The 13,231-nt window shown below is 28.6% G+C and overlaps 1 protein-coding gene and 1 long non-coding RNA gene across 13 annotated transcripts in view; one reads left to right on the plus strand and one right to left on the minus strand.

Annotated features, from left to right (window-relative positions):
• Positions 1–13,231, minus strand: part of Fife (regulating synaptic membrane exocytosis protein fife) — a 106,707-nt gene that overhangs the window by 80,201 nt on the left and 13,275 nt on the right. The window lies entirely within an intron of this gene.
• LOC148232205 (uncharacterized) lies at positions 4,186–12,651 on the plus strand. 12 transcript variants are annotated; one of them, XR_015810859.1, is made up of 7 exons: positions 4,186–4,534; positions 4,642–4,742; positions 4,818–4,932; positions 5,661–8,751; positions 10,263–10,591; positions 10,693–10,873; positions 12,045–12,651. It is a non-coding gene; the product is annotated as an uncharacterized LOC148232205 (long non-coding RNA). The 12 variants fall into 12 exon arrangements; XR_015810864.1 differs by adding an exon at positions 11,540–11,644 and having other exon boundaries at positions 4,222–4,534; positions 4,642–4,932; positions 8,611–8,751; XR_015810856.1 differs by having other exon boundaries at positions 4,223–4,534; positions 4,642–4,932; positions 5,661–5,779; positions 8,611–8,751.

The raw sequence follows: 13,231 nt of genomic DNA on the forward strand, positions 1-13,231 counted from the left end.
CTTTCAAAAGCTTTCCTTTTGCCTTTTTTTTATTAAATAATGAAAATAACTCTTATTCATACATGCGAAAGAAATGTTGGTCATAATTTACATAGCAAAGGAAACAAAGTTCGTTTTAGTGACCCAAAACTTACAATAGGCAAACAAAACATTTTTTGTATACAGTTTAAATTTTCAAACCCACGTATATTTATTAAAGTATAATGAATATACTTAAAAGTGGTTTCTCTACCTATTAAAATAGCAATCATGAACTAAAATAAAATTCCGTTCAGATATATTCATCGCCCATAATTGTATATATTTTATATAAATATAAGAAAGCATTAACATATTATAATATAATATGACTAAACGTTCACTTCGTACGCATTGTTTATAAATAGAAAACGTTGAAAATGTCAAGAATTTCACGGTTAGCATTTTAATTAAATTCTCATCGTTCTTATTGAAAGCTCGTTCGTACAAAGCATTTTATTGATGAAATTCTTTCGTTTTATATACATTTTTAGACACTTTTCCTGTTATTTTTATTACCGATTGACATTGTTGTGCGAGATTTTTTTTATCGTTTAAGTTAATTAAATAATGAACACGTCAGAATTCTGAAATAAAAAAATATTCAGTTGCAATTAATTTCACACAAAAGTAAAAATTAAAGAAAAGAGAAAATCTGTGGTCTGTTCGGCATAACGACCGTCTAACTACGGAGTTGATAATTTGGTAGTTCTAAGAGAAAACTTTACTTGTGTCCTCGGCAAGGAAACTTTGTTGATTAATCTACAAGCACCGTAACTACGAGTGCAGTGTATAGTATTGATTTCAGCACAGGGCTCAATTTAATATTCAAAATATATTATGTAATGTCGTACTAGTATGTTATCCGTCCAAACGCAAATAGCTAAGAATATTTGTTTTATCCTTCCAAACATAAATAGCTAAGAATATTTGTATCCGTACGCCATCGATTACAAGACGTGTATTTTTTCCTGTTTCGAGGACTCTGAACTCGGGGTGCGTCCCATAATCGGTGCCAGTTTATAATCGTCTCAAAAATCAATAACGCCCTTGATGGCACAGGAGACAATCTTCTATGAAAAATAGAGAGAGCAACGACCCATAATTCAAAAGTAAATAAGAACATCGGAAACTACTAATCTTAATAATTTACTGCTTTTTTTACAATATGTTGTCATTTTTACATATTTTTAATGATGTTTAAAAAATATGTAACAATGACAAAGTTGCGTTTTTTAATCGATAAAATATGATATTATAAGTTTACACTGAAACGAAATCGTATTATCGTCAAAAACTGTAAAATTGAATTAAATCGCAATTACTAGATGATCAAATGCTTTACAATTAAAATTAGTTTCTAATTATAGCATAAATAATATAAACGTTATATACTGATTCCATCTCAATATCATGATTAATTAAAATTATAGACAGAGGTTAACCTGATATATCGGTTTAACGACAGTTGTTATCGCTCGGATATGTTAGTATTTGCTCGAGCTAGTATAAATAGTGATACATGACATATTTAATCATTAAAGCAAGGAAATGATAAAAAAAAACATATGTTTTAGCACCATAATAAAAAAATGAAACAATTGTTGAAGTAGTATATTATTAAAAACAATCTCAATCTGAAGAAAGCTCCTTAAATTAAATATTTTATATTATTTTTAATTTAACGTAGCTCATATCTATTCAAAAACCAGGAAAAGACTAAACATACTAATTACTAATCAGAAAAATAAACATAGTCAGATAACGCTGTATTCTCAAAATATACTTTTTGTGTAGTAGAACTATACAATTTAAATAAACAATTACGGAGCTGCAACTGCATATGTGCACACAAATATATATCAATCTGTATGTATATATATGCAGTGCTGTATTGGAGGGTACACGCAAAAATGTATATGAAAAAATAGCATTAAAATAGTTGAAATGGAAAAAAATATAAATGACAGCTGATAACAGAGGTAATTTTGATTTGGATTTATGTGTATATTCGTTCCGTTTGACTAAATATAATTTAAAAGGTGCGTTTTAACTATGCAAATATAGATTATAAAAGTGGCTTATAAACGACGTTGATTAGGCTTGGTGGTTAAAAAGCTAATATTTTTGGTATAATTGCCAAGTATTTGGTTCTTTAGCAAAGCAAATTGCCATCATATTTGCTCAAGAAAAATAATCACTTTTCTTTCTGGGGTTGCATGGTAACATTCTTGCGTTATAGATTTTTACGAATCGCCAAATAAGTTGTCATATCGTTCTTTCAATGCTTCCAAAAAATAATTATAAACCATAAGAATCATGTACATACAAAGTTATAAGCCGTGCAATACATATATTCTTAATTAAAATTTATAAATGCGATTTTAAAGTGACAACCGAAGAAAAAATTGGACTTTTGTGCCAAAATTTACATAAATAATTAAGTACGTAAACATATCATGTAAAAATCTAATCTAGATATTTTAAACATATCATTAGATTTAATGGTTGAAATTAGATGTTAAAACAAAGTTGTAGCTGTGCGCTATACATTATAAATAGGATGAGATCGCACTTGCGCGCCCGAAAAATATGCAGTTGATCCTGGTCCATTTTTGACTGTTACCGCGTTACTACGTGAATTGGTACACTACATAGAAAAATATTTAAGATTTTGTAACCATTGATTAAAATGGTTCCATCTATAAAAACTACTTTCATTTTCAACTCATTTGAAAATATGCTTACAACTCAGCTAAATATTCATAGAAGAAAAAAATTATAGAATATAAAGTTAGGTTTGAAACTTAGATATTTATTAATTAAACTAAAAATTGTATGTCATTTAATATTATGTTTAAAACTTAGCTAAATAATGGTAGAACTTAAAACTGTTTTACGTTTTAAAGTAGGCTTTCAACTTTATAAAATATTATTAAAATAAAAATAATAATACCAAAAGGTTTGCAACGTAAAAAATAATATTAAAACGTAACATTTTGTATCATTTAAAAATATGCTTTCAGTTTAGTTGAATAATATTAATAAATAAAGTCTTCTAAAAAATATAACTAATAATAAAAAATATTTTGTTATATCTTACTGACGCTAAAACACAATCGAACACATATAGTTGATTCGATGTAAGCGATTATAAGTCATTGATTGTGTTTTAGCGCATTTTAGATGTTTGTTTTTTGTTTACAAACAATATCAATATAAAAATATAGTTTATTATGTGCTATAAATTACATATAACTTTACAACTTGAAACGCAATTTTCACAATCTGCGCTTTAAAAATATAATTAATTTTGTGGCCATTATCTATGTTTATTAAAAAATGGTTTTATTTTTAATAAAGTAAATGTTTTTTGGTTTATTATATTAGTATATTATATTTGCGTTAACACAGTCAGTTCGAGAGCTATCCATTTCATCATTATTCATTATTGCGGAAGAGATGGCAAAGTTGGATTTACGCCCCTACTATCATCTCTAAAGCACACAATATAGATATACGTTCGATATACTTATCATTACTTCGATTGATAAATAATAATAAAAAATATAGTAATAATTCATAATTATATTAATCCATTTAAAATAAAAACTGGAGTAACGAAAAGTATATCGAACGTATCGTGTGCTCTACAGCTAATAGTAGCGTAATCCCAAACTTGCCATCTCTTTCTCAATTATAAATAATGATGAAATGGATAGCTCTTGAACTGACTGTGTTAACGCAAATATAGTAAAGTTGTAAATGATAAGACTTCGCGCGTTGTCATTGTGACATCGCGAATAGTTCTTATTTTTAAATTTCGTCTATTTTTATTTTAAAAATGCTTACATTTCTACTCATGCTTTTTGAAGCAAAATTTTTTAAAATTTAAAAATGATAATTTTAAATTGCTTTAAATTGATAACGTTTGCCAAGATTTAATTACATATTTTTTATGTATGAAGAAGCTAATACAAATCCACATTATTTATATAATATTTAAAACCCATTATAAACTAAACATATTTTTTTTAAGTTATTAAAATATTTAAATTTAATCTGATTATTTTTTCTGAAAATTTGAAGATTTTTCTACATATTTTGATAAGTGTTACAGTTTGAATCGATAAAATCAATTGCGTAGTTCATTCTCAAACGCACCAAAAACAGGATTTCCCTAACTGTCAAATTTGCTTTCATATGACAACTTTTTTATCTGTCAAACGCACGCCGCGCACAATAAAGTACACTTAAATAAACAGTAAAATATGTTAGATTCACAGTGCATTTTTCTTACACAGTGTTAATTGAAGATGATACCATACGATATATCAAGTTTTAGTGTAAACAAAAAGTTACATTTTACCCACTATATAGTATCGTTTATAGTTAATTTTCAGAAGCAATGAAAGATCTAATAACATTGACGTATGGCATACAATTAAAATATGACGTATTGCGACAATTTATCAGTTAAAGAAGAGATGCCAATCTACATGTTTATTCCTCTACGGTAACTTCCGTTTATTTTTTCATTTGAATTTCATTTCTGTATTATATTTAATAAGAATATCTTCATTGCTTCTCGATAAAGGTCTTATTTTTTAAATTATTTTTCAGAAGCAATGAGAGAACGATTTGATTACCTATACGGCGACAACGTAGAATTGGTATATATAAACAAAAAGTAAATCATCTCAAGTTAAAATCACTGTCAGCAAGTATTATCTTTTTATGAAGAACATACTACATGAGTTTTATGTAACTAAATATCCTGAATTTGGCTGTTCCCAAAGAGAAATGATTGCACTGAAGAAAAATTGATAAAAAACCATGACGTAGATACATATTTTGCTACATTTGAATTAAAAATAAGCCACTCTTAGATATTTTGGCTATCGATTATTCCAGGTATGCAATTACACATTTATAATTATTGTAAAATATCGTTTATTAGATAACATCCAAGAAAGAACACATTTAGAAGCTGTCCGTTGGCTGATATACTATATAACGTTGCGACATTAACTTTCAATCCTCATACATACTAAGAATATATTACACGTTCACGTTTAAAATCTACCTGGTTTATTTGCAATTAGAATAATTATATTTAGTCAAATCTAACGAAAATGTGCATTTGATCAGAAGCAATGATAATTTTTATGTATTGTAAAAGGAAAAACTCACTTTTCGACCTCGGAGCCCGATGACGGGAATTCAAAATTTGAAGATTTCAACACAAAGATTGTTTTATGATTGTTTATATAGTTTAACAATGTATTCTTCTAATCCTCACACACATTATGTATGTATTTAATTTTCATAGTTATAACACACCTAGTTTGCAATCCGAATATTTATATTCAGTCTAATCGAACAACGCACATAAGAAAATAATGAAAATTATTGTCGCGTAGCAACGTTATTTAAAACTGTTGTCACGTTACTGTCAGCCATCTTGTTTTATATTTGAATGCTTATTTTTCATTGGTCGAAACAACAGAATGCAATATCGGTGGCTCAGAAAGCAATGGAGCAAATTCAATTTTTATTTTTATTAAATATAATTAAATATATTTCCTTTGTTTACGTGTATTATTATATACACCGTTGATACAAGGCGATACGACTTACAGAGTAGAAGATTGAGCACAAAATTAACTGTAAAATGTAATGATTTATTGTACCTTCAATAATCAAAACAATGTGACCTTACCAAAAAGTGATACTGATATTTAATGGACGATAATCAAAGGTAAGCTGTGAAAATTGGCTTTTTATATTTCTAATATTAGTTAATATCAGAGTACTTCTTGTATTACTTTTAATGATAGCTTTTAATTGGTGTGTATACCTGGCATATTAAAATTAACCCTCCAATGGTCGCAATGCATCCAATAGATGCATGTGTCATTTTTCCATTGCCACCCTTATGCTATTTTGCCTATGATACTGCATTCTTTCATAGCTTCTTAGATCTGGATAAAACATCTGTTTGTCATCATAACGATTTCGTTGCGTGATCACCTGTGAGTTATTTGGTCGCAATGCATCTGTTAGATGCATTGTGATGGCTCGTGTTATGTTTGTGATTTGTGTTTTTTTTCAATTTTCAACTTATAAAAAGTAGAAAATATTTCTTAAAAAACTTTCCAATGAGTTAACGAAAGATAACCTATAAAATAGATAAAAATATGTCACGAATGACAAAATATAGATGTAAAAAATGTATGTGTGTGCTTGAAACACTCGATGCTTTCGAAAATTGCTGCAATGCTTCTGAATCAGAAGAAAAACTGGATTTGATTAAAAGTAATAAAAATATTAAAAAATTCAAGTTCTACTGATTTTATTGTACGGTTCATAAAATAATGATTAGTGTTGTGGTTATAATTTTTTTCAAAAGTTTAATTATGTTTCACTTTTTTTTAAGTTTAATATTGTAAGTTAATGCATTATATAGAAAGTAATTTGATTTTATTTTTCATTCATTTTTTAAAGTAAATAGTATTAAAAATGAAAAGTGCATCTGTCAGATGCATTGCAACTCGCGGTGTTCCATTCAGTATTGCGGCAATCGCTAAACTTAAATAGGGTTGCCAGGCGTGGGAAACAATTTAAATGTTGTTCTCCCGGTTTGGATTTCAACAAATCTGGCAACCCTAAGTTGAAATAAATTACATATTGCTTTTTCTTCAAGCATTTGATCCTGGAATGTCATTGATAATTTTGTTAGAATAACCGTGCTATATTTTCTTATCAAAATATCATACTTGAAAAGTCACGATATTAATTAAGAGTTTTGTTTATATATATTATGTTTTCATATGCTCCAACGTTTTGCATAATCTTTAACTAATAATATGCAAGAGATATCTACAGTGATTAGATATCTGTTCGCTGTTATTTAACACTGGCACCACGATGCAGCTATAGTGGGACGATTTATATGTATTCATTTAGATTTTGTTATGGCCAAAACTTGGCGGCACTTGGGTAAGGTGACCATTTTTTCTAGATATGTCGGGGGGGGGGGGAGTAATTTTATAAAAATAGTTTTAAAAATTATTCCTAATGAAACAAATACTAATAAAATAAAAAATAAATATTAATATTAACATACAAATAATTTAATTGGTTTATAAGTATTTTGCGACAAAATGATTTTTTTTAAGGACTTCATCACATTCGAACATGTATTTAGGATTAACTTAAATAAAAAGTATCGGCGCTCAGACAAAGAGTCAAAAACTAGTAATTAATTAATAGAAGGTGGGGGGCGGAATACTCGGACTCGGCAAAAAATCTGTACCTGTTTGTCGATACCCCAAATACGAAGATGACATCTAATGCAAAACAATGTTGTCAATATAAAGCTCTGAAAATAATTCGATCTGTATGTGAAAATATAACATAAACTAAATTTATTTTGATATATACGAATTTCTAATTCCGAGACATATATTCGTGCGGGACATGGAGTTAGAATCCGGGACGAATGGTCATCCTACACTTGGGTAACACTGTGGAGACAGTTTTTCTCCACTGGTAGTAGCGCAAAGCAGGGTTGGAGCACCCGGGGACCGTCGTCCTTCTCTCTACTGAGTTAGGTTAGGTTCTTGATATGGGCTTCCGTCAACTCTTTGCTCTTTAGTGTCAGAAAGTGCCATACTTTGTCATTTTCTCGATCCTGTTCATCCTCGGATTATTCCAATGATTTTGGTAGAAATAATTTCCACTAAAGATCTCGGAGTCACTTTTGAGAGCAAGTAAAGGTTCTCGACACGTGAACTACATCTGCAAAAACTTCTAAAATGCTCGGCATTGTTATGAGGAAGGCGTTTCACTTTGACGATCCATCAGTTATTCGTGCTCTCTATGACACTTCGCAACATTCTTGAATTGGGATTTATAATTTTGAATCCCCGAATAACAAAATATTTCCTCTCAATCTTAAATGTTTGTATTTTTGAGACGACTTTTTTTGTATGTACCATCTTTTTCCGAAAATAAGTCATCCTCCGAAAATAAGCCCTAGCGTGATTTTCAGGAGTTTTTGGAATATAAGCCCTCCCCCGAAAATAAGCCCTAGTTAAAATAAAATGAACGCCAACATGTGGCGATTGAAATTCAGGATGGAATTCAGAATTTGATTAGTTATTACTATGTTCCAAAAGAAAATGAAATGACTGTATTTGAATAAATTTGAAATAAATGTAAAATTCCTATATAAAAATAAATATTAATCGAAAATATATAAATTTACTTATTGTACGTTAAAAGTAAGCCCTCCCCCGATAGTAAGACCTAGCTCATATTTCGGACCAAAAAAGAAAGTAAGACAGTGTCTTATTTTCGGAAAAAGACGGTATTGTAATAATACAACGTGTTGTTTATTTTTTGCCCATTGTGACCCATTAAGTAACTTGTTATGTCACGATAGTCATAATTTTAATAAATACATATATATTTTTAAGTTGTGGATAGAATTTTTATTCATATTTCATGCATATGTTCAGAAGCGTTGCTTTATATTTTTTTATATATTATGTATATATTTTTATACATAATATGCTTGCTTTGTAGAGGTTTTGTACTGGTAATAACAATGAAAAAATGGCAACGTCTGTGGTCACGATGATTGTCTACCACTGGCAACATAGCAGACGGCTTTCTAACGGTATTTGTACGCCCATCTTGTTCGATCGCGGATCTTTCTCTGTTGAGGTGAGTGCAAACTACAACTTTAGAGCTTTAGATTATGTACATACTACATTTTTATTTAGCTTTAATTTATTTGTAAAATCATTCTTTGGTTATTATTTTCATAATATTAACTTCAATGAATAGGTTTAATTAAACAATAAGGATCAAAATTATCTCTTCTATTTGTTATCATTGCAATTAGTATAAATTATAGAATCAATAGTTTTATTCTTAGATTATTTCATTGCGTGTGGTTCAATGTTTAAAATAGAGCCGCCGCAACCGAAAACCTGAGAAGCCATAACTCTCAGTTATATTTTTATCTAAAATAAAAAAATGTAATGATAAACATAAACATTAATGGTAAAAAAATTATCAGAGTTTTGGTTCAAAAATGTGACTAAAAATTATATAATATGTACAAAACTAGAAACAAAAAAATATACCAAAAGATTTTCTTTTAGATGTCTATTGATATTTATACTTTTAAAAAGTTGGGACTTGAACACTTATTTTTTTCGTTCCGGTTCAATTAAATATATATATATCTGTTTGGTTCCGGTTTTCGTTCCGATATAAATATCGGCTTTTATGGTTTTCGGTTTATTTTAAAATGTTTTTATTTGTGTTAAAAATGAATTTTCTACCATATTCTATTGTTTATAAGCAAACTATATTTAGTGACACAATAATAATAATTAATTAAATGTATAATAATTAAAACTATTTGTATATAATATATGATAACAATATAATTTATTCAACGAAACATATGTAAACAAAGCAAATTCGTATATTCACTGTACAAGTATATAGGATTCTGGGGGAAATTTATTTATACTTAAAAAAGATTCAAGTTTCCTCTAATTATGCCAATGCATAGGAAATCCATGTCTATTGCCAATTTCTTACTTCTAAAAAAAATCCTCTAAATCGTCTACCTCTTCATCGGATGTTTAACTAGATAATTGTGCTTGTTCATTTGTGATTGAAATTGATTTCTTTAAAAATTATAATTTGTTTCAAATGTTTTTCAAATATTGCACAGCTTGCATTTTTTGTGACTGCGTGCTTGAACATGGACCGAACCGAAATTAACCGATATTTTTTTTCGGTTAAACTCCGGTTTTTGTTCTGACATAAATAACGGTTTTTCCCGGTTTTCGATTTATTTCCGGTTCGAAGCCTTGAGCAGAATAACCGCCACGAGCTGCAAGCGGTCCGCATGCCGCTGGCTGCTCATCACTGGTATAAAACATTCAAGCTCTATGGTCATTTCAAATGGAATCGAGAAGTTCCAAACATTTTTTTCTGAATCAGTTTTTGGCTTTATTGTAAATGATTTAAATCGAGTATTTGGGTTTTTAATTGATTGACTATATAGGGAATTTGTTTAGCACAGTTGATACTAAATCAGAAGTAATTTGATTACAAAATATGTATCATCACATCATAAAAATTAAGCATTTTAAAATATAATCATTGCGCTAAATATTTTTTTCAATTTTTATTATAATATTTATATATTTCAGGTGATCATTTTTAATACACCATAATGTCGGAGGCACCGAGCGAGCGTAATGTAGCTACAAAAACAACTGCTGCAGTTTCCAACAGCGCCAACATTGGGGCGAAAGTAGCAACATCAAATTATAAAATACATCTTCCAACAAAAGGGGCCAATGTTGTTAATATAATTGATAAAACCAGAGGTGCAGTAAGGAACGGAAAAACTGTCGGAGAATGGATAGTGCGTGTTGATGGACCACACAGAGGAGCTAATTTCAACCATATCAACATAAATCCATCAGTATCACATATACCAGATCCTCACATCCCTATAACAGGAGCGACTTTAAACGTATATATTTTTATTTTATTCATTTTAATTATAACTCAGGCTATTTTTAGTCATATTTTTTTGTAAACATGCTTTATTTTATTTTATAAATTATTTTTAAGGGTGCAAAAACTAGTGCAAAAATATTAAAAGGCGTAAATAAAGTTATGCTTCCTGTTGCTATCGCCGTTGACACTGTTAGGGTTGGATACAACTTATGTCAGGACGTTAAACGTGGAACATCAAGAAATACTATGACCACAGCAGCATCTGTTGCCGGTGGCTGGGGTGGTGGATTCGGTGGTAATTTTTTTATTATTATCTATAAGTACTATCCCAGAACTTTTTGTGTGCAATATTTTTTGTATGTCTATAGGTATTATTTTGACGAAATATAGCTATTAAATTTTAGTAGATAAATATGAGAAATAAGTAAATTCAGAACAAAAGGCTTATTTGACGAAAGATATTCAGACAGTAAAGATACAAATTAGAACCAATTTTTAAGTAGATTGATAACATTGCATATAATTGCAATAACGTTTCTGTTAAGGTATTAAGTAAACTAGTGTCGTAAAATAATGAAATAATAAATATTTCATTATTTTTTAATTATGTAAAAAAATGTAATATAAAATAATAAAACTTTATGTTTTTAGTTACTTTTTGTTTAAAAATAACAGCAAAAAGTGGTTACGATTGAGCAGTATTTTTATTTTCAAATTCTTCATTAATATATTTTGCCAACCTATGCATTGTAGTGTTTACTTTTAAAGCCAAATTTATGGTTTGCTATGAGATTAAGTTCCTCCATTACTGGTTTTATTTGTTGTAATAGTAATTTATTTAATATTTTTGCCATATCTGGTGAAGTGCTTATCGATCTGCAGTAGGCAACATCATCTGATTTTTTCCTGGTTTGCTTAAAAGTAGTGCAATTGTAAAATGAAATCCTAAATTTTTATTTAGATGGAGTTTTAGATTGAACTATCTGCGAATTGAGGAAAGGCATAATTCTTTTGGTCAAAAGAGCCAACGATTCAATAGTGGGAACAGCGAACAAACGCTGAAGTGGTAATATAATAAATTGATAACAATTCCAGCTTATCAACAAAGCAATTAACGTTTATAACGTATTGTAAAAACTTTTTTCTAAAGAAGCAAAAAATTCACTAGTCATTTGAAGAATTATACATAAGTAAAGACAGTTATTTAATCAATTTCTTAAGTACATTAACAAATGTTAAAGCATAAAACCATTTCTTTAAAAAACGAAGATAGGTTTATGATTATGTGTTGTTATAATCTTAGATCATTTAAACATAAAATTATATATGATAAAATGCGTTGTAATTAAAAAATAAGTGTAATAATTTGTTGATCAATTAGAAGTTTATCAAAAATAACCATTTTTTAAATTTATATTTTCTTTTATTGAATAAAATAATCACAAGGTGCAATTTAAAAATTACAGGAGCGGCGGCTGGGGCAGCAATTGGTTCGGCAATATTTCCGGGTATCGGCACTATTCTTTTTGGAATAATTGGTGGACTTAGCGGCGGTATTGGAGGTGCTGTAGGAGCAGAAGCAGCTGTATCTGCTATAGGAGATGAATGCGAATGGGACATAGAAATATATCATTGTAAAAAATGTGAGAAAAGATTCAAATGTCGCAAATACACAAAACAGTCTCGCATGTATTGCCCAAATTGTGAAGAATATGATGAATAAAAAATGGCACATAATTAAACTGAAAAAATAATCTCTTGAATGCTAAACATTTGTTTTATAAATGATTATGAAATATTGTGAAGAAATTCAATCAGGAAAAAACTTCACTAAAGTTCTTAAGATTCACTCTCCTAAATTTTGACTGCTATGAATTTTGACTTATTTTTATAATATATAAAATATTTGTGAGTATACGAGGTCATACGTGAGTTATATAATATTACAAAATATTTATTATGAATATTTTGAATTAGTATGTAGACATAAAAATATGCTCTATTAGAATTAAATACTCAAATATATGTATTTTTATATGCTTTATAATATCTTTAATAAATATATGTTATCTATTTGTCTATGTTTTATTTTAAACCATCTTGCATAAAATAAACGTTCTCCAGTGTAAGCTTGTATATTAATTTTAATTATAAAATGTAAAGATTAAATTCAAAGCATATCTGAAAACACCATTTATTATTTTAGCATTAGAAAAATATATAAATACGAGTCATATAAGTACTAGCCATAAAATATGAATAATGCTTATACTATTATTTACTGTTTGAAATGTACATGAAACATTTTTTTAATACGTTTTCCATTGGCTATAATATTGTTTGTTGATGCGGCAGATTCTTAATATAAAAAATGATCGTTTTATTGTTTGACATGAGACATGATTTTAATTTCCATAAATTTGTTCAAAATGTAAGCAGGAGTAATGATAAGTATATCGAACATGTATCCGTATCGTGTGCTTTAGAGCTAATAGGAGCGTAAACCCAAACTTGTTATCTATTTCTTAATTATGAGTTTTGATGAAATAGTTAACTATCGATCTGACTGTGTTAACGCAAATAGAGTGTAGTAATTATTCCTATTAACCATTTATTGTGTATAATATAGTACTTTCTGCGATCGACTTTTTCA

The sequence above is a fragment of the Plectrocnemia conspersa genome, unplaced genomic scaffold, assembly GCF_051122295.1.
Source record: "Plectrocnemia conspersa isolate PC_06_02 unplaced genomic scaffold, ASM5112229v1 ptg000009l, whole genome shotgun sequence".
Classification (NCBI taxonomy): Eukaryota; Metazoa; Arthropoda; class Insecta; order Trichoptera; family Polycentropodidae; genus Plectrocnemia; species Plectrocnemia conspersa.